Source organism: Halichoerus grypus, chromosome 2 (genome assembly GCF_964656455.1).
Source record: "Halichoerus grypus chromosome 2, mHalGry1.hap1.1, whole genome shotgun sequence".
In the NCBI taxonomy this organism is placed as follows: Eukaryota; Metazoa; Chordata; class Mammalia; order Carnivora; family Phocidae; genus Halichoerus; species Halichoerus grypus.
This window is the reverse complement of record NC_135713.1, coordinates 170,597,232-170,616,736: the sequence shown is the minus strand read 5'-3', so window position 1 is coordinate 170,616,736 and position 19,505 is coordinate 170,597,232. Positions and strand designations below refer to the sequence as shown.

General features: G+C 45.1%; 1 protein-coding gene and 1 pseudogene across 1 annotated transcript in view; one reads left to right on the top strand and one right to left on the bottom strand.

The window, feature by feature from the left end:
- The window catches only part of ASIC2 (acid sensing ion channel subunit 2), a 1,112,496-nt gene that overhangs the window by 624,624 nt on the left and 468,367 nt on the right, over nt 1-19,505 (top strand). The gene's annotated exons all lie outside the window — the stretch shown is intronic.
- Nucleotides 3,401-4,075, bottom strand: LOC118540349 (THAP domain-containing protein 2 pseudogene; annotated as a pseudogene).

Genomic DNA, 19,505 nt, shown 5'->3' with positions numbered 1-19,505 from the left:
CCTTGGATAACCTTTTTGCCATCTAATATGAAAAATATTCCAGACATCTTGCATGTTTCCAGCCTCAAATCTGAAATCAGATGTTTCTCGGGGCACCTGGGTGGCTCAGTTGGTTAAGCGTCTGCCTTCAGCTTGGGTCATGATCCTGGGGCCCTGGGATTGAGCCCCACATAGGGTTCCCTGCTCAGCAGGGAGTCTGCTTCTCCCTCTCTCTCTCCCCCTCCGCCCCACTCATGTGCTCTCTCTCTCTCCCTCTGCTCTCTTTCTCAAATGAATAAATAAAATCTTAAAAAAAAAAATGAAATCAGACACTTCTCAAGAAGCCCCGAAGCCTTCTGGTGGGAAACAATATTTCAAGACCACCATCTGTGTCCTAGAGATGCTCATTGCTACTAGTTTGGTCATGGTTTCTAGGCTTTTTCAGTGGACAGAGCTAGAAAATATACATACTACAGACACAGATCTTTCAACTCAAATTTAGAACTCCTGCATTTTACCTAATCTCTTCCCTCTTGCATCTGTATCTCTTTTCTGCCAAACTGAGTCTCCTGGTTTCTTAAGGATGCAGGAGATAATAAGATTAGAATTCCCCATGATTAATCATTTGCTTTATCTCACATTATCCACTCAACAGTCTCAGAAAAACAATACAAATGCTATTACCACAAATATGATTACTGAAAATGATTGGAAAAAACATTTGCATATGGGGCACCTGGGTGGCTCAGTGGGTTAAGCATCTGCCTTCAGCTTAGGTCGTGATCTCAGAGTCCTGGGATGGAACCCTGCATCTGGCTCCCCGCTCAGCAGGGAGCCTGCTTCTCCCTCTCCCTCTGCCCTTCCCCTCCTCCCCCAGCTCGTGCTCTCTTTCAAGCTCTCTCTCTTAAATAAATAATAAAAAAAATTTTTTTAATCTGCATATGTTCCCCTCATTGTCCCCTGAACTTGTGTAATTGTATTGTATCTATATTTTCAAATCATAAAGCCTTGCAGACTATGCTGTCTGCCTTTTGGTCCTCATTCAGTCTTACTCTTATATTAGCTGTGCAGTAATGCTCACCCGCAGTCCTTCAGACCAACATCTCTGGTTATTATGCTTATCTGAAGCCCTCGGGAAGAGCTCCTAGGAATACCATTCCTTGAGTTCTTACATGCTGATAGTAGTTACCTGTGCCCTTTGTACACGAAAGCCAGTTTTTCTGGATATAAAACTCCTGAATTATATTTGCTTTCCTAAGGTACCTTAAAAAACATTACTTCATTGTCTTCCAATATAAAGCATATTGTCAGAAAGTCTGATAACCTCATTTTTCTTTCCCTTATAAGCCATTTCCTCTTTTTTTTTTGGCTACATGCCTAAGTAATTGTCTTCTGCTTTATTATTTTCTTCTTAAAGTGCAGCAATTTTACCAAAATGTCTTGCTTTCCATCATTCAGGCTCAATTTTTCAGGTACACTGTGTGCATGTGTTCTTTCAATATGTAGGTTCAGATATTTCATTATTGTTGTTATTTCAGGAAAGTTTCCTGAAATCATAATTTCTAGTATTTGTTCTTTCCCCTGGCTTTGGTCTTGTTTTTTAGGGACCCCTATTGCTACATATAAGATAGTCCATGCCTCTTTCGGTATTTTCATTTTCTCTCAAATTCCTTTTATCTTCTTTTTTTTCCCCACTTCTTTTTAGTCTTAACAATTTTCTTCCTTTTTACTTTCTGTATCTGTAAGGCATTCTTTACTATGTCTATTTATTCTCGTGTTCCCTCTAGTTTGGGTCTTCATTTCTGAAATGACTTTTATCTTTTCTTTTCTTCTAACATTTTCCTGATTTGTCATGTGACTTCTGAGGTTATGATTATTACGACTCTCACTTATGTGGATGATGATGTCATTTCTTTAATGTTTTTTAGCTCATTTTGAAGTAATAAGTTGCAGATTTTTTTTTTTAAGATTTTATTATTTGACAGAGAGAGACACAGTGAGAGAGGGAACAGGGGGAGTGGGAGAGGGAGAAGCAGGCTTCCTGCCGAGCAGGGAGCCCAATGCGGGGCTCGATCCCAGGACCCTGGGACCATGATCTGAGCAGAAGGCAGACGCTTAACTGACTGAGTCACCCAGGTGCCCCTAGGTTACAGTTTTGATTTGTTTTGTAGGTGTCTCTTTCTAGCATACTTTCGCCACCTATAAAGACGTTACTATGTTCCTTATTCTCTTTGTTCTAATAATAATTTTGTGTGTCTTTCACCCTCAACATTTTTCTAATGTTTATTTTTAAGTAAATGCAATTTTCCTGAACTTTGTGAAGGAGGCCCTCGTTCAGGGTAGCTTTTCTAACTGCACAGGGCTCTTTCTTTGGTTGCTTTTGTGTTGTATTTAAAAATATGGCAACTCATCTTCTGAGATTTCCTGGCTCTGTTCACCTACCCCATTTTTATATGGACCTTCTTTTTCTTTTGATTCTATTACTCCTCTTTACTCAGTTTTGATCCCACACCCAGCAATTTCTCGTCAGTATGTGGACCCTGTTTTGGGGATGCCTGGCTGGTCAGTTCTCAACATTCACAGGGTCTGAACTGCTCCATCCCTTCAGACATTGCCACAGACCCCTTGCATTCACCCACTAGTAGATTGGGCAGAACCTTCCAGTTTCTTTCTTTTTTTTTTTAAGTATATTTTATGTTGCTTAACTCCTACTTAGCATCTTATCTAGAATGCAATATCCCAAAAGGTACAGGGAAAAAAAATTGTTTTCTAATAGAAATTAAACCCATTGTCAAAAACAGTTCTTTAAAAGTAGTTTTATTTTTTTTTTAAGATTTTATTTATTTGTCAGAGAGAGAGAGAGCACAAGCAGGGAGAGCGGCAGGCAGAGGGAGAAGCAGGCTCCCCACTGAGCAGGGAGCCCCATGCAGGACTCGATCCCAGGACCACGGGATCATGACCTGAGCCGAAGGCAGACACTTAACTGACTAAGCCACCCAGGCATCCCTAAAAGTAGTCTTCCCTGCTCGGCGGGAAGCCTGCTTCTCCCTCTCCCACTCCCCCTGCTTGTGTTCCCTGTCTTGCTGTGTGTCTCTCTCTGTCAAATAAATAAATAAAATCTTAAAAAAAAAAAAAAAAGAACCACAAACACCTTGCAAGCATACAATTTCCTGGCAAAATCTCTAAGTCTATAATTCTCATGAAAGGCACTTTCATTCTTTTTCAAATAAAAATTTCATAGAAAGTTTCCATCTTTTTTTGTAATCAAGTCTTCATAAATTATACAGTAACAATGTTACTTCAAGTAAAACTTTATCAAATACCCAATTTTGGCATAATTTCCTTAAATATTTTTACCTTTGAATAGAATGAAGGATGGGCATCAAGTCCTAAGCAAGCTAATCTTAAATGAAGGTCTGTTTTAGGGACTTAGAAACATTTTATCTTGTTGATCTTGTTCAAGAATCTTGAAATTTTCCAAAGGAAGACTGCTTAAGGCAGCTGGTAAAATGTGTTCTGATGTGCCCTTGGGTAATATGTTCTTTGCTTCCAGATTCTTCACCAGGCATGTGGCTTTGATCCAGCCTCCTGTTGTTCTGTGTTCTTTTCGTAAGCAAGTTTTCATTGTCTTGCTTAAACCTGTTATTTCTTTTTCCAATTCAATTATCCTCTTTTTCTTTCTGCTGCCATAGGATTCTTAAAAGCCTAACAGTGTTCAAGTAGTCCTTGCTGACTACTGATGTTTGACCTTAAACTGGATGGTCCTGTTGGAGTACAACTGTTGTCTTTCTTCAAAAGATTCCTTGACTTGAGTTTCATGGACTCTCAATGGGTACAAAAATCTAAACTGGTTGGAATTGCATCCATTTTAAGTCGTCGAGTTTGTCCTGTTGAGTCAAAACAGGAGACTGCAAAGTGCTTTGAACAAAGAAAAGTGTCTTCCTGGCACAAAATTGTTGCACCTAAGCGGTTGAGCCCATGCTTTTCTTCTTCCAGGATCCAGAGGAAGCCTGTGGAGGCCGATGTTCACGTGCGTGTTGTGGGTAGTAACACAACCCACAGCTGCACAATTGGCCGGCCTTCCCCGGCCCCTCATTCAGCCCTGTCCTGAGCCTGTTCTGAGGCCCTTGCTGCTAGGCTTCCTTCTGACAAAGGCTGGGCAAGCGAGGCAGGGGAAGGGCCACTGAGAGGAGTCCTGGAGGCCAGTGGGAAACACCGGTGTGTGTATGGGGGGTTAGGGGGTGGTGCCAACCTTTCCTGTCTCTTTATTAATATGGCGGACTTGAGCCCTGCACAGCAGACAGTCCCAAAACTCCAGTGGGACACAAGCTGCCCCGTCCCAGCCCCCAAAAGGGAGTGGGACTACCGCGTCTCTTTGGCAGCCTTCCTTGGAGCAATTACAAAGGTGTCTCTTCCCTTCCCCCCCATGACTATGAAACTCTCTCGCCTGGGCAGAACTTCCCGTTTTTCACCTGCTGTTTTCAAATTGCTACCCCACCTCCCTGCTTCCCAGGGAGCATCTGTTGGCTATTTGGGTATGATTCTTTTCTCAGCTCCATCAAGTACCTGACCATTCCCTCTGCTGCCTCCCACGTAGATGCTGAGACCACGCAGGGCATGGGGTTTAGTGATTTGTCCCCATTTACTTGTGTGTTTTAGGGTTCATGGGAGTAGCTCATCACCTGGTTTGCTGTCACTGTCTGTAGTTTTGGTCTCTAGTTGCTCTGTTTGTCTTATGTGGGGGAATTGCTAAAATTCAAAAACCATGTTGCCTTCATCTTTTCTAGGTATATGTGTTTTTTGTTTGTTTTTATGTAAACGAACTGGCAATTATTTTCCATGAGAATCCAGATTTTTGGTTTATCTTGAGAGATTCCAGTGTCTAGTTACACTGCACCTGCATTCCCACATGGCAGCAACTGGCTGGGACTAAGCAGCAGCATCCCCCATTAGATGGATGTGGGCTCTCCTATTTGCTCTGTGCCGACCCCCTCCCTGGTTTCACTGGCCAGATGACCCATTTACACAATCTTCCTGGCCTTGCATGCACAGAAGGCATCTACACTGTGACTCCTGTTCTAGGGCCACTGACAGGAAGTAGAAAATACCCAGGAGCCTCTTACCTTCTTACCCAGGGTTTTATGCTGGTTAACGCCTCACTCCATATAACACATTTCCCCCATAGGAATCCAGGGTTCCCTACTCCTTTTTTTTAAAGATTTTTTTATTTATTCTACAGAGAGAGAGAGCATGGGGAAGGGGGAGGGAAGAAGGAGAGGGAGAGAATCTCAAGCAGACTCCACACTAAGTGCGGAGCCCCATGTGGAGTTCGATCTCACCACTGTGAGATCATGACCTGAACCAAAACCAAGAGTTGGATACTTAACCAAATGAACCACCCAGGCACCCCCCAGGGGTGCCCTACTCTTAATGCCTGTGTCCCTTCCAGATGTGTCTCTTGGAATCCCTTCCGGCATTTGGGTTTCTCCCTCCCCAGGCCAACTCTGTCCAGTTCCTAGTCCAGTAAAACACTTACAAATGCTAAGGCTGCCTATGGACACAGTTCATAAGAGAAGGCCCCGAGGCCCATCTGAGAGTCAGAAAGGTTGATTACATGGTAGCCAGTTTTAACAAGACATAGGCAGGAGACAGAAGGAAGAAACTGGCTAGTAGCCAGGGTTTCAGTGGGTCAAGCAAATCAAAGTCCTGGTTCTAGAGACGGGGCTGGAGCAATTAAGGGGAGGGTCATCCACAGTTGGTGAAAAGGAAGAGTAGGATCTGGGTATGCAGCAGGGTGGGGTGATGGGAAATCGTTAATTCTGCCCACTGTGTGCCCCTCGTGTATAGCCTGGTACTCAAAGAGGTGTTGCTCGCCAGCTGCCTTTAGGCCACAATCCTAAGCTGTAGATCCAAGGAAAATGTTTAGACCCACGAGGAGATGCTTGCAATTCCCTGAAAAGCCTCAAGCTCCTACACCTGTACATTGTACTTTCTGCTCCTCTTGTATTGACTTCCCTCCATCTTTGCCCAGGTAACAAAACACCTCAGATCTCACTTCCTCCAGAGACTTCTTGGGCCAAGTGCAGTGCCTCCTCTGGGCTATCACGGGTCCCCAAGTGCAGTACTCATCATATTCTATTATCTCTTTCCTTATTTGTTTCTACCAAGCTAAGAGCTCCTTGAGAACAGGAAGAGGATCTTACTACATTCTGTATCTCCTACACCTAGCATGTTACAGGTGCTCAAAAAAATGTCTATCAGTGCTTCTGTGCTCAGAAGGTATCACACAGATGCAGCTGGTACCAGTGCCCATTCTTAGGCGAATCACAGGACACCAGCCCAGTCACCCCTGGCATGCAGCGCTGAGAGAGCTGGGTGAGCTCACAGCATCTGCCTGTCTCATCAGCGTCTTTCATCTCCTAGGACTCCCTTTACAATCATTTTAATTACTTTATTGCAGGTTTCATCAGGGAGGTAACACGAAGGAGAGCAAAGAGACTGTCGGGCCCCTGACTTATTGTTCAGAGATGGGAACAATGTCCCGTTAACCATGGAAACTTGGGGATGCACAAAGGTTTTTGGAATCAGCTGTCATCATTGCTCATAAAGTTTTCAAAGAACATATTCAGAGGCAAGAATGGGGTCTTGGTGGAAAACACAATGGCAGGTGGGAGGAAGCAGGACAGCTGTCCATCACTCCAGTGGGGCATCCTGCACACCTTCATCCCAAATGTGTAGGACTGCAGAGAGGGTTTACGAGTCAAAGCTGTTGTCTGTAAAAGGTGGATTTACCTGCCTGGTTCTGAACCTCTCTTCTCCCCTCAGCTAATGCCACTCAATTCCTTTCTATAGACCTGTATCCTTAGGTAAATTTAGGTATCCCATGGTCAGAAGCTGTGGACACTAAGGGAACCTGACTATAAGTCCACAGTGACCCAGGGCTCTGATCCACAAACTGGGTTTTTGCCTCCTCCAGGATAGAACCCTCAGCATAAACAAAGTTCTAGCTCTGGAAGTTGAGGCAATACCTCGTACCTAAGCCTTCTTTGTTGACCTATGCAGTGCTCTAGTCAGTGGTTCTCAATCTTGGTTGTATATTGGAGTTATTGGAGGGTTTTAGACACACCAATGCCTGGACTTTACCCCAGACCAAAAGAATCAGAATCTCCAGGGATGGGGCTTGAGCATCAGTATTTTTAAAATCTCCTAGGAACACTGATTGATTACCTAAAGTTTTGCAACAGATCACTTAATGACTTAAAGCGATAGATAAGCATTCTCTGACAGCTTCTGTGTGTCAGGAATCTAGGAGTGGCTTAGTGGTTCTGGCTCAGGGTCCTTCATGAGGTTACAATCAAGATGTTAGCTGGGACTGGAGGACCTGTTTCCTAAGAGGTTCTCTTTCACTTGGCTGTTGGCTGGAGGCCTGGATGACTTGCCACATGGATCTCTCTATAGGGTTATTTGATCATCCTCACAACATGGCAGCTAGCTTTCCCCAGGGCAAGTGATCTAAGAGAGAGCAAGACAGAAGCCACAGTGTCTTTTGTGACCTTGCCTTAAAGTCATACTCCATTGTCTCCACAATATCCACTTGGTTACATTGAATAGGATAGTCCTATTCAGAGTGGGAGGGGCTGCCTAGGGACATGTATACCAGGAAGTAAGGCTTTTGGGGGGCCTTTTGGAAGCTGGCTATCATTGCAGGTGTCTCTAAAGTACAGCCAAGGTTGAGAATCATTGCTTCTGGTCCCTTTGGGGCTGAGGCCCTGCCTTTGTCTTGCTTAGCTCAAAGCAAACACTACAGATTTATTATGTTTATTCTCTTCACACAACAGCCAGAGTGGTTTGGGTCTTTTTAACTATAATGAATATTTTGTACATAATTCTTTGTTCTGCTAGTAGATTATTCCCATGGGGGTAGATGCTATAACGTGAAAATCCTTGTTCATATCTCTTTTTTCCCTTGCAGGGAAGTCCAACTATTTTGTGGTTTTGTTGGTTTTTTTCCATCTCTGATTGTTTATTTTATTTTTAGCATGTGAATCTAGCCATCCCACTCTTTTCAAAATTGAGCAACGGTCTCCCGACAACCACGGGGTAAAGTCCCCAATCCTTCTCTTGGTTGATGGGCTTCTCTTGGTTGATCGGCCCTTCTCTTGCCCTCCATCCCCAGACTCATGTTACTCCACTTTGCCCCTTGCTCACTGCATTCTGGCCACACAGGTTTAACTTCAGCTCCTAAAACAGGTTACTGTGCTCCGCTCCTCAGGGCCTTTGCACAAGACCTTCCTCCAAGTCTGATTCTTATAATTTGTACTTACCCTTCAGGTATCAGCTCCCAGGCACTTCTTCAAAGAGGTCTTCCCAGGCCAGCCTAATGGGTTCTCCCATAGCACCCACTACATTTCCCTTAGAACATTTACCGCAATGTGTTATAATGCATTTATTTGTGTGATTACTTGCTTACTTCCACTAGACTGGAAGCTCCATGAGAGCAGAGATCATATACTTTTCTCTGCTGCCCGCCCCCTTAGTACCTAACACAGCATTTTGCACACAGTAGGTGCTCACGAAGGGCTTACTGAATGAATGTTTATAAAATGAAAATCAAGGCCCAGAGACATTTAGAGACATGCCCAAGGCCACCCAGGCAGGTAACAGGATACCTGTCTGGACCTGATGACAGATATGCCAAATTCAAAATCTCTACTTCATATCTAGTGTCCCTAGAATCCTCCACCCCTGTTCCTGGAATCCCATCCTGTGGAGAATTGTCTACACCACCTGCTCTAAAGCTAGCTCCAAGGGCTCCCCATCAATGGAACAGCCAAGTTTTTGTGGCAGGCAAAGGACGACTCCTTCACTAGAAAGTGACAGTCACCTTTGGCTGGGCTCTTGTGTTGTGCTGGGGAGGGCTCTTATCAAGGTAATCCTGAGTCTGTCCACCTCAGCTCTTCTCATATTGAACATCCATGCCTCTTGAAACAGCCCTGGGAGTTCCCATTTGGCCTTTGGGGATGCTGCCAGATGGTCTGTCCACAAAGGTGAGTGCACTGGCTGTCATTATTTAATGATCCCCAAGCCAGTGAACTGTTTGTTCCTGTCACTCTCAGGGAATGTCTGGCAAAAGTGAGGGACAACTCAACAATAGCCTCAGGAAGCCTTCATGCACCCTGGGCACTAGGCCAGGTGCTCTGTGCTACTGGGGGTGGCGCGTTGCAGGATGTTGGGGACAAATAGAGAAGAGAAGTCAGAGCCCTTATCCTCCTAGCCCCTTCCAGCTCCCAAGTCCCTGGGCTGTATCTTCTACTCCCAAAACCAGCTTTGTTGGTGCCACACCTGACCCTGTCTGCTAGGGGAAGGCCAGGGTCTAAGTCCTCTACCCACCAGAATATGCCAGAATATGCCCATTCTGGGAGTCACTCCACACCTCTTCTGCTGCTGCAGAACCCATCAGCAGAATGCCTAGATAGAGGTTAATGGCAGACCTGCATATGACAGAGCCACCAAGGAAACAGACAAATTTCCACTTGGGCCAAATGGCACCTAAGCTCAGGAAAAAGTACCAACCACCCCTGCTCAGCATGTGCATGCACATACACACACATGCGTGTAAATCAGATTCAGGCTCATTCAGCCTGGATTGCCTTTGCCCTGGGCACCTCTCCCTCACCCATGGCATTACCAGATTAATCCCAGGCACCTTACCAGAACACTATGAAGTTTGGGTTCCCATCCAAGTGGCTCCCTGACCATTGGTCTATCCCTTCCTTGGTAGGTTATTTATGAGTCTCCCCCATCTCTTCTATCTGATCAGCCTACCTGCCATTCATCTCTCAGTGTCCAAGTCCCCCTCATCCTTTAAGGCACAAATTTGGCCTCCTCCATGAAGCCCCCATTCCTGCAGCTGGAAGTGATGCTTCCCTCCTCTGAATACCCATAGCATTTTAGCTCCACCTCCTCTATGACTCTTGAAACCAATTGTCTGCTTTCTAATCATGATGTTTTTGTACACATTTTAGCAACTCCTTTCCCTCAACTGTTTTATACATTTAACTGGTTTATACCTGCCTGCCTGTACTCTCCAGAGAAAATGTGCCATGATAGAGAAGTCATTGGCTTTGGTGTGTGACACAACTGAGTGGGTTTCCTCTCTCCTCCTTCTCTCCCTTCCTTTCCTCCTTTCATCAATATTTCTCAAGTCCTCTATGTGCCAGGTACTTTGCAGCACCCTAGCAAAACAATACCCAAAAGATGTTCGGCCTCTGTCCCAGTGGAGATGACAGGCTAATGGAGTTCTAATCCCCAGGCCTTGCATTACAGGCTGTGTGACCTGGCAAAGTTGTATAATCTCAAAGAGCCTCAACTCCCTCATCTACAATATCGAGTTTTATAATAATTATCTCCTGGGTGTTCTGTGATAGTTAAATGGAATAATATATACAAAATATCTAGCCCTTAATATATACTCAGTAAATGTGCATTTCGTCCCCATATTCCTCATTATTAGAGAGAACTCTCAAACATCATAGAGACTCAAGAGTGTATGTTGAAAGGGAGGAAGGAGGGACAAAAAGAAGGAAGGGGAAGAGGGAAGCAATCATGAAAGTTCATCGGAAAACTGTCTCTGGATTGCCAGCACCCACCCTGCCCTCTTTACTTTCCCATCTGGATTGTAAAAGGGATGCTGATTGCAGCCTAGGAGAAGCAGCTCTAGAAAAGGACACCAGTTTCCCCAGTCCCTTTTCAGGTTATCCCACATGCAAATCCAGTCACAGAGCCAGGGCTAGGAACCCTTCCATGGACTAATTAACATATTAAAAAAAAATCCCTCCAGTGGTTTTTCAGGGTGCCAAAAGCTGTTGCCCCCAGGCTGCCCACTGAACTTCTGCCTTCATATTTATAACCCTTGAGTTCTCTCCTTCCTGGCTTCCCAGACAGTGGTGCAGACAAAAGGACCGTTTATAACAGCTTTTCTGACAGCTGGACATTATTTAATTAAAACTTCTGGCAGCCACATAGTGTGCTGGAGGCTATTTAAAGTTCTCAATGGCAGGAGGAGAAATGGGGAAACTTACAACCCTTGGGGGGCGGGGCTGAGGGTACCTAGGGTGGGCAGTGGCCAGGGCAGACTCTCAGGTCCCTTATTGTGAAATGGCATCTCTCAGAGCCCTGACTTTTGACATTGGAGTCTCTGTGGGAAAAAGCAGGCATGATGTTAGTCCCCCAAGGCATCTGCTTGGGGTGGGGAAGGGGAATGTTTGGAGAATCAGCAGCACCAAACTGAGCAGAGTACTCATTTTTCCAGATCAGCCACCCATATTTTTCAGAACAAGAAACTAAGGCACAGAGAGGAAAAGGAACTTGTTCAAAGCTGCATGGTAACTGCTGCAATTCTGGGGAAATCATTTAAGTATCCTGGGCCTTATTGCTGCCTTTATGTATGAGCAAAACCTATCTTGCTTACTTTTCCACACAGCAGCCATATACCTGCCAGTGTCATCTTGAAGGGCTGAACTGCTGCACGTGTTATTCCAGGTGTGAGCAGAAATGCAACCATGGATGCCAATGTTGGATCATCTGGTCAACCCCAGCAGGGGCAGTAGGTTTGCATTTAGCTGCTGTAGCTACAGTTTGCTGGACTTCAGGTAGCAACAGCTGGGATAAGGGGACAGGTCTCCCCCATAATAGAGCAGGAGCTAAGAAAGGCAAGTCTACCAATAGGGTGCTGTACCCTGGAAGAGGAGGAGTATAAGGCCAAGTATGAACACAAATCGTAATGACAATGACCATGATAATAGCTCCACCGATTGAAGGCTACTATCACCATCATTGCTATTACTATTAGCATATTTCCCTTTCAATATTTCTATAAAATATGTGATTTACCAGATTTTACAGATGAGGAAATAGAAGCTCAGAAAATTAACTACATGCTGAAGTTCCCTAGCCACCAGTAGGACCAGGATTCAAACCCAACTCTGTTTGATTTCAGAGTGTATCATCTTTTCACCATCTTGGTAGTTTTCAACCAGAGCTGCACACTAGAAATCAACCCTTTAAAACATGCAAGTGGGGGGGTACCTGGGTGGCTCAGTAGGTTAAGCATCTGACTCTTGATTTTGGCTCAGGTCATGATCTCAGGGTCAGGGTCATGAGCTCAAGCCCTGAGTCAGGCTCTGTGCTATGGGGAGTCTGCTTCTCTCCCTCTCTCTTTCCCTCTGCCCTTCCCCCTGCACACTCTCTCTCTCAAATAAATAAATAAATCTTAAAAAAAAAAAAAAAAAAAGACATGCAAGGGCTTCCGCCTTACTGCAGCCCAATGAAGCCAGAATCTCTCAAGGTCAAGACCTGAAATCAGTACTTGGAAGTGAGTCTAAGGTGTAGCCATGGTTGAGAGCACCTTGTGAGACGGCATCACACTGAGAGCTCCTGCTGGTGTGATATCACAGGTATGACTCACTCCGACTGCTACCTCCCCACTGCTGCTGAAGTTGTCCCAGATGGCCATGGCAGGCTGCTACTTGGGGGCCAGGGCTAAGCACCACTCTGATGACATCTATTGACCCCAGTCCTCTCTGTGGCTCCCATGGTAGCCCTGATGGGGTCACCATTCTGCCTGTAGTCTCAGTTCCTGCTCCTGTCTCAAGAGGTCATCACCCCAACCTACCAAGTTTGACCACTCTGCTAATCTCAACAGCCCCTAACAGCAGGCTGATAGTATCCACTAGGATAAGTTCCTCAGGAAGCAAACTCCAGGATGGAGTTTGGCATGCAAGAAGTTTATTAGAGCATACTCTAGAGATCAGCATCTATGGAAGGTGAAGGAAGGTGGGTGCAGTGAGTCTCTCAGTGCTGAAGGAGGATTTGGGTGGCATGTCACAGCATCCACTCCAGCCCTTAGCAGTGGGATGGGTTTGCATGGGAGCTGAGGAAGGATCTTCCCCTCCAGAGAGAATGACTTTATTGGAGCTCAGCATGGAGCTGCCTTGAACAAGGCTTTCACTAACCTTGCTCTATAGTATCATTACAACCTTCCTGCCCCCCTGGGATCTTCACTTAATTTCCCTTAGGGGCTCAGCTAAAAACAATTGGAGGGTCTTGGTAGATCAGCACTCCCATTTGGCCTTCAGCAAAAGCCCTTGCATCTGGCTGCCACACCTGACTCTCTCTCCCACAGTGGCACTCTAGAGGGCTACAGAGCAGCTTTATTCCCCTTCTTTCTTTTTGGTTTTACCAGCATTTGGGAGTCAGTCACCAGCTCCAACAGTTGTCATTGTTACAACCTCAGGAACCAAGATAGGAGTTACCTGCCTTCCTGAGCTCACAGTGAAGTGGGGAAGATAAAAACAGAAACTTGCAATAAAATTGCCATATTGCCATGAAAATGGCATGCACACAGAATGGCTGCAGTCAGAGAAGGGAATGATTTTCTCTATCTCGAGGCAGGGCAGGGGGAGGTTGCCATGTTAGAAAGAATTAAGGAAGACACTGGAATGCTGGAGAAGATTTCAAAGAAGCAGTAGATATTTGCCCAGCAGATGTGATGGGGAGAGCATTCCAGGAGGGGGTCTGTGCAAAGTCTGAGGACTGAACCATAGCATGTTAGCAAGCAGTGTGTGCTCCTGGATATTGTGGGGGAGGGGGGTGGACTGGGGGGTTCAGGAGAGGAAAATGGAAAGATAAGCGAGGGCAGAAAATGGAGGTCCCTATACTCATGCAAAGGAATTTGGATCTCACCCTGAAGGTACTGTGTCCCCACTGAAGAGTTTTCAGCATGGGCTGTCATGTCTTTATAATGTATGACATAATAAAGAGGAACCTCTGTCCTGTTTTTGCCTAATCTATCTTCTGTTCTCTGGACCTGCCATACGCTTAAAAAGAAACCTCACTTTTACCTTCTGCTCTTAATTTCTCTTTGCCTATCTCAGATTGAGTATAAATAAATAAACCCATCAGGCTCTACCAACTCTTCCCCCATGTCCCCCATTTATGGTTGTTGGGGCTTCTTCACAGAGCAACTGATTCACAGGCTCAGAGAATGTCACTCTAGAAGGGTCCTGGGAAACAATCTCCTAACCCCCATCTCCTGGCCTCCCTTTAAGGAGGAAGGTTCTGACCCCTGCAGAGGGGAAATAACTTATCCAAGTGCACACAGATGGTAAGGACATGGATGGGACTTGCCCAATGTTTCTTTTCCATATATCAGGTCAGCTTATTATGTTCCTGTTCCAGAAAGAAAAGTCAGTCCCAAACAAAACTGTGCCATTGGGGATTTTGTCTTCCAAGCCCTCCCCCTAAAATCTCTTCAACTGTGACCCTTCCTCCCAGCTACAGTCCTTTCATATAACCCCGAACACACAGACCCTTCCTGTTGACCAAGACACATTCCAGAACCCTACCCTCCTCTGCTCTCTAGGAGAAACCTCTCTGCTTTTCTTTATACCTTCTTGCTCCCTCAAAATGACACAGTCCCATGTTCCATTCCCTCTATTATATTAGTGATTTCCAAGGAAAAATAGAAATTTCCCTAAACTAAAAGGTAAAAGATAGTGTCCCAATTCAGCCACTTCCTCTGACATTGTGCAAACACCTTTATTTCCCCCTGTGTAGCTAAGGTTCATTTAAAAAATTTCTTCAACATCTCTTTTATCTCTGCTACTCTGAGATTCTGATATATCCAATGACTTGATGGAGCAAGCTCTGTCGAGCTTAAAAGAGTAGATTATGTGTGTCTCTTCCTAACTTCCATTTTGTATTGGGAGCTTGAAGGCAGCCATGGTGGGAATACTTACGCCATGGAAATTGGCAAATGTTACAAATCCAGTCATGGGGGTTTGGGAGGGAGCTGGTTTATTAGTACCCCCACTGAATCTATTCGCTTACCTCAGTCAAAATTGTCTGCATTCTCACAAAGACTTCTGAAAGCAAATGATACTGTAACCCAAAAGAAAGGATTTCTAATGGGAAAGCAAGCAGATGAGGAGGCACAATGTGATTGTCCGTTTCCTGTTCTGTATCTTTGGCTCCCATTCCTGTTCTGTATCTTCCTCCCATTGTTCTCTCTGCCTGGAATTCCACACCCTGTTCATCCATCTTCAGGTCTCAAAATTCTACTACCAATACCTTTCAAACCAGCTCTGTAAAATCTTCTCCAGTTCCCTAGTGAAGGTTAAATTTTCCCTCGGACTTGTAGAATAAGTATGTCAATACATTTTGCTTCCCACCTGGACAGTAAGTTCCCCCAAAGCATGAACTGTATCTTTGCCACTTCCTCCCGGAGTTGGGCTAGCAGGGTGTGCAGCAAACAATGTGTGTTCAATAAGTATCTGGGGCAATGAGAGGCTCAGCATTTGGCAGATGTGCAAAAAGCATATGCTTCCTTTTTATTATACACTATTTTTGCTGGGAATAGAGTACAAGCTTACCATAATGAATTTAAATGATGCAAAAGTGTATGTAAAGAAAACCAAGCCTTCTTCCTTCTCCATTCCTTATTCCCTCACCACCATCCCCAACCCAAAGTAAAGCAGTATTGACAGTCTTATGTATATCTTTCCATAAATAGTCTAAACATACACAAACCTCTATGTCTGTCAATAGACCTTTGTATTTTGCACAAATGAAAGCACGGTGTTCTGGAGGGTTTCTTTCTTCATATGTCTCAAAGATAGTTTCATCTCACCATAACCTCATTCTTTTTCAAGACTGCGTGGTAGTCTATCATACAGATAGATCATGTGTTATGTAACTAGTCTTCTGCTTTACCTACCTATACCAGTATATCTGTAGCGGTGGGGGGGGGGGAGCCTAAAAATGAAATTTCTGGATCAAAGAGTAGATATGTCTTTAATTTTGATAGATGTTGCTGCATTTTCTTCCAAACACACAAAGACCTGAATGCCATTATTTCTCTAGTGGTCTTTATCTGCTCCTTCATTCTTACCCATTACTCACTTCCACCTTTTCTGGCATTAAAACTGCTGTCATTATTTTAACAATCATTCTACTGAGCACCTGAAGGAGACAGAGCTGATTAGCTTTGTGCTGCCATAGCATTGGTTTGGACAAATCACTCATTCCTCAGATGAACAAGGCCCCAGCCTCAGTGAGTGTACTTCTTGACATTACCTCTTTTGAGCACACCCAGTCCAAGCTGTTTGAGCTGATTCCTATCGTTGCCTATAGATTAGTAGCCAAGATAGGGAGGAGACCCAGCACAAGTTTATCACCTATCTTTGCCCCTCCCTCCAGGACAAGGAGGAGAGAGACCAATGGATGCAACAAGGCTACCCCATCTTTCTCTGGTAGGCAAGGCATAAGCACCCTCTGTTTCCCATGTCCCTGTCTTTTTTACTTCTTTATTTTCTAAGGTAGGTATTCACTTTAGTTCTAGATGGTACCCTTCAAGAGGTATAGAGAAACTGAAGATTATGATGAAGTTTGGTGCTATCTAGATGGTGTGAAGCCAGAGGCTTAGGAATTCCTGAATCCTTCCCTCCTGATATCCCCTCAACTAGGGAGTTATTCCCAAAGAAGAATAACAAGATAAGCAAGGGACATTCTTTTCATAGTTGGGCAAGTCTTCAATTCCCCTGGCATAGGATTTCTCTAGTTAGTCATGCCTCAGTCACACACACACACACACACACACACAGAGGCATGCCAATAGCTTCTGATTCTAAGATGGCTGAGCCAACAAAGTAGGCCCGACCTGGTTGTAGACACGGAGGAAGCAGAACAGAGAAAGCATGGTTAAGTCTGTCCTGAGTAGTCTAACCCTGCCTGGACTCCTTACTTCCTGGGGCTAGACTGCAAAGGGGAGATGACACTTGTACTTATGGTGTGAGCTCTTCACCCACAGTGGCCCTACCCACTGGTCAAACATGGCCCAATGATCATCCCGGATCCTGAATTGTCAACCCTCCCTTCTTGGGTGTGAGTTAAGAAGGAAATGAGCAGAGGGGTAGAAATGTTGGAATGAGCCTGCACAGGCTCCCTCCTCAACCACCTACTTGACAAAGGGATTTAAACGTGTGTCCTGTGAGGTACATGTCCCTGATCTCAACAGACTTATTTATCTGTGCATCCCCAGCACCTAGCATGAAAGAGCCTACTGAGGAGACAGCCTGGAGGAAAGAAGTCTCAAAGAGAATGAGGTTACTTTCTTTCTGCTGAAGGCTGTTAAAAAAACAAAATTCGACCAGTAAATTTGAAGATCTAACTGATTTGTTAAGTGATTCATGAATCAGAAATCCCACTTAGCAAGCAGAGGAGCTCCAAGGAGCTGTACAAAATGGAAGATTTTTAGAAGAAAGAGGGTGGGGCAAGAAGTTATTAGCAGATGAAAAGAAAGGATTGTTTCAGGCAAGGTCACCTTCTCTTAGGGGGAAGAACAAGGGGTCTGATATGCTGATTACCTCATCTTCCTTTGGGTAGGAGGAGGTGGAGGGAGGTGCTTTCCAGATGGTGTGAAGCCAGGGTCCGATGACCTCACTGGTGCTGATCAGAAAATTCAGATGGATTGGCTTAAAACTCTGTTCCTAGAGAGGCTGAAACTGCAATTAAGTCTTGGTTTGCCATCCTGGAGCAAGTGACCCCACCTCGGGCCTGTGGTTTTCTTTTTACCAAGGCCATTGAGAAGAAGAGGAAATGGATGTGTTCTGTGTGTTTTGTTTTGTTTTGTTTTGTTTTTAAGATTTATTTCTTTGAGAGAGAGTAAGCGAGAGAGAGAGCATGAGCGGGGTGGAGGGCTAGTGGGAGAGAGAGAAGCAGATGCCCCGCTGAGCAGGGAGCCCGATGCAGGGCTCGATCCGAGGACCCTGGGATCATGACCTGAGCCAAAGGCAGACACTTAACAACTGAGCCACCCAAGCACCCCTGTTCTGTGTGGGGTTTTTTTTCATTTTTTTATTGCTATGTTAATCACCATACTGTTCTGTGTGTTTTTAAAGCTATTCTTGATCCAGTGGGTAGAATTTGCAGAGAGACAGATGTCAATTCAGTATAAAAAAATGCTTTCAACAGACAGATTATTCCAAACAGGGGATCATCTGCTTTGAGAAGTCGTGATTTCCCCATCACCAGAAGCATTCAAATATAGGGACAATACATCCTAGCAGGGATTCAAGGATTAGAGGTTTGGACTAGTTTTAAGGTTTTAAGATTTCACAACCCCTGGGAATTAAAGATTTTATGAAATGTCCCCGCCTGCCTAAGAAAATTATGCTTTATGCTCTCAAACACCCTGTCACTTTGGCATCCGCTCTAGCCTGAGTGTGTTCTAGGTCTATCTGTGGCAGCCAGAGGAAATGCATAACCCTGTAGAGAACTGTTCTCCATCAAGGAATACCCATTCTCCAAAAAGAGGCCTGGGATCTTTCCTTCCTTCCTTCCTTCCTTTCTTTCTTTCTTTCTTTCTTCCTTCCTTCCTTCCTATCTTCTTTCTTTCTTTCTTTCTTTCTTTCTTTCTTTCTTCCTTCCTTCCTTCCTTCCTTCCTTCCTTCCTTCCTTCCTTCCTTCCTTCCTTCCTTCCTTCCTTCCTTCCCTCCCTTTGGCAAAGCAGAACCAGGGTTGAGCCATTAAACTGCCTGCTCGTTTCAGAGCTTGCTCACTGTCTAGTGCAGGCAGGGAGGCAGCTGTGGCATATTGGTTAGAACCCAAATAAATATTTTATCTCTGGCCTCAGCAGAGGGGGAGAAATGGGCCTTTCAGAGATGAGTGGGCAGTGGGGCTTTCTATTGGCAGTGCCGTCTATTTAGAAGAGAAGGGGAGCCTGTCATTCACCCGGGTCATTAATCTTGAAGCCCGAACCACTCCAAACCCAGGTCCCCTAGAGTCAGAATTTGATAAATGGCAAAATAAACTCAGCATGTGCAGATGAATGAGGGGGGCCCCCAGCTATTAAAAAGCCATTGCCATCTTCCTGCAACTGCACAGCCCCACCATCCTCAGCTGCCTGTGTGGGCAAGGCGTCCAGCGGGGCGCACAGACAGGCACCTGCCATAATTAGCAGTTTGTCCCCGGCCCCAAAGCCTGGCTTGCTTCCCAGCCCCCGTCGCCCCTGTGTCCTCCAGGAGTCACGAGACCCTCAAAATTAAAACAGAATAATCAAACAGCAAAGATGAAGCCCCTGGGAGAAGACAGAGATTGGTGATGCCAAGAGCTAGTTATTCACTGGCAAGGACCCCGGAGCACAAATGGAAAAAAGAGTAAGTGAGGATGTCGACTGGTATGACAAACGGTCCAAGCTTGGTCCATTTGTGCAGTGAGGGGAGGACAATGAGAAAATTAATGAATTGTGCTTCCATTAAGACTTCCAAGTCCTGCCTTGATTTTGGCCTCAGAAAATGGGTATGTGAGTTACCTCCGGAGCAATGCCATCTCCAAATGCATTGCATGAGTTTGAGCAGGGAGCTGGGGCTCAGCAGACTCTCAGGTGCTAACAGCAAGTGCAAAGCAGAAGTTATCCCGTCCACAAGCCAACAGTGCGCCTGGAGGGTCTGCCTGACAGAGTGCGGACA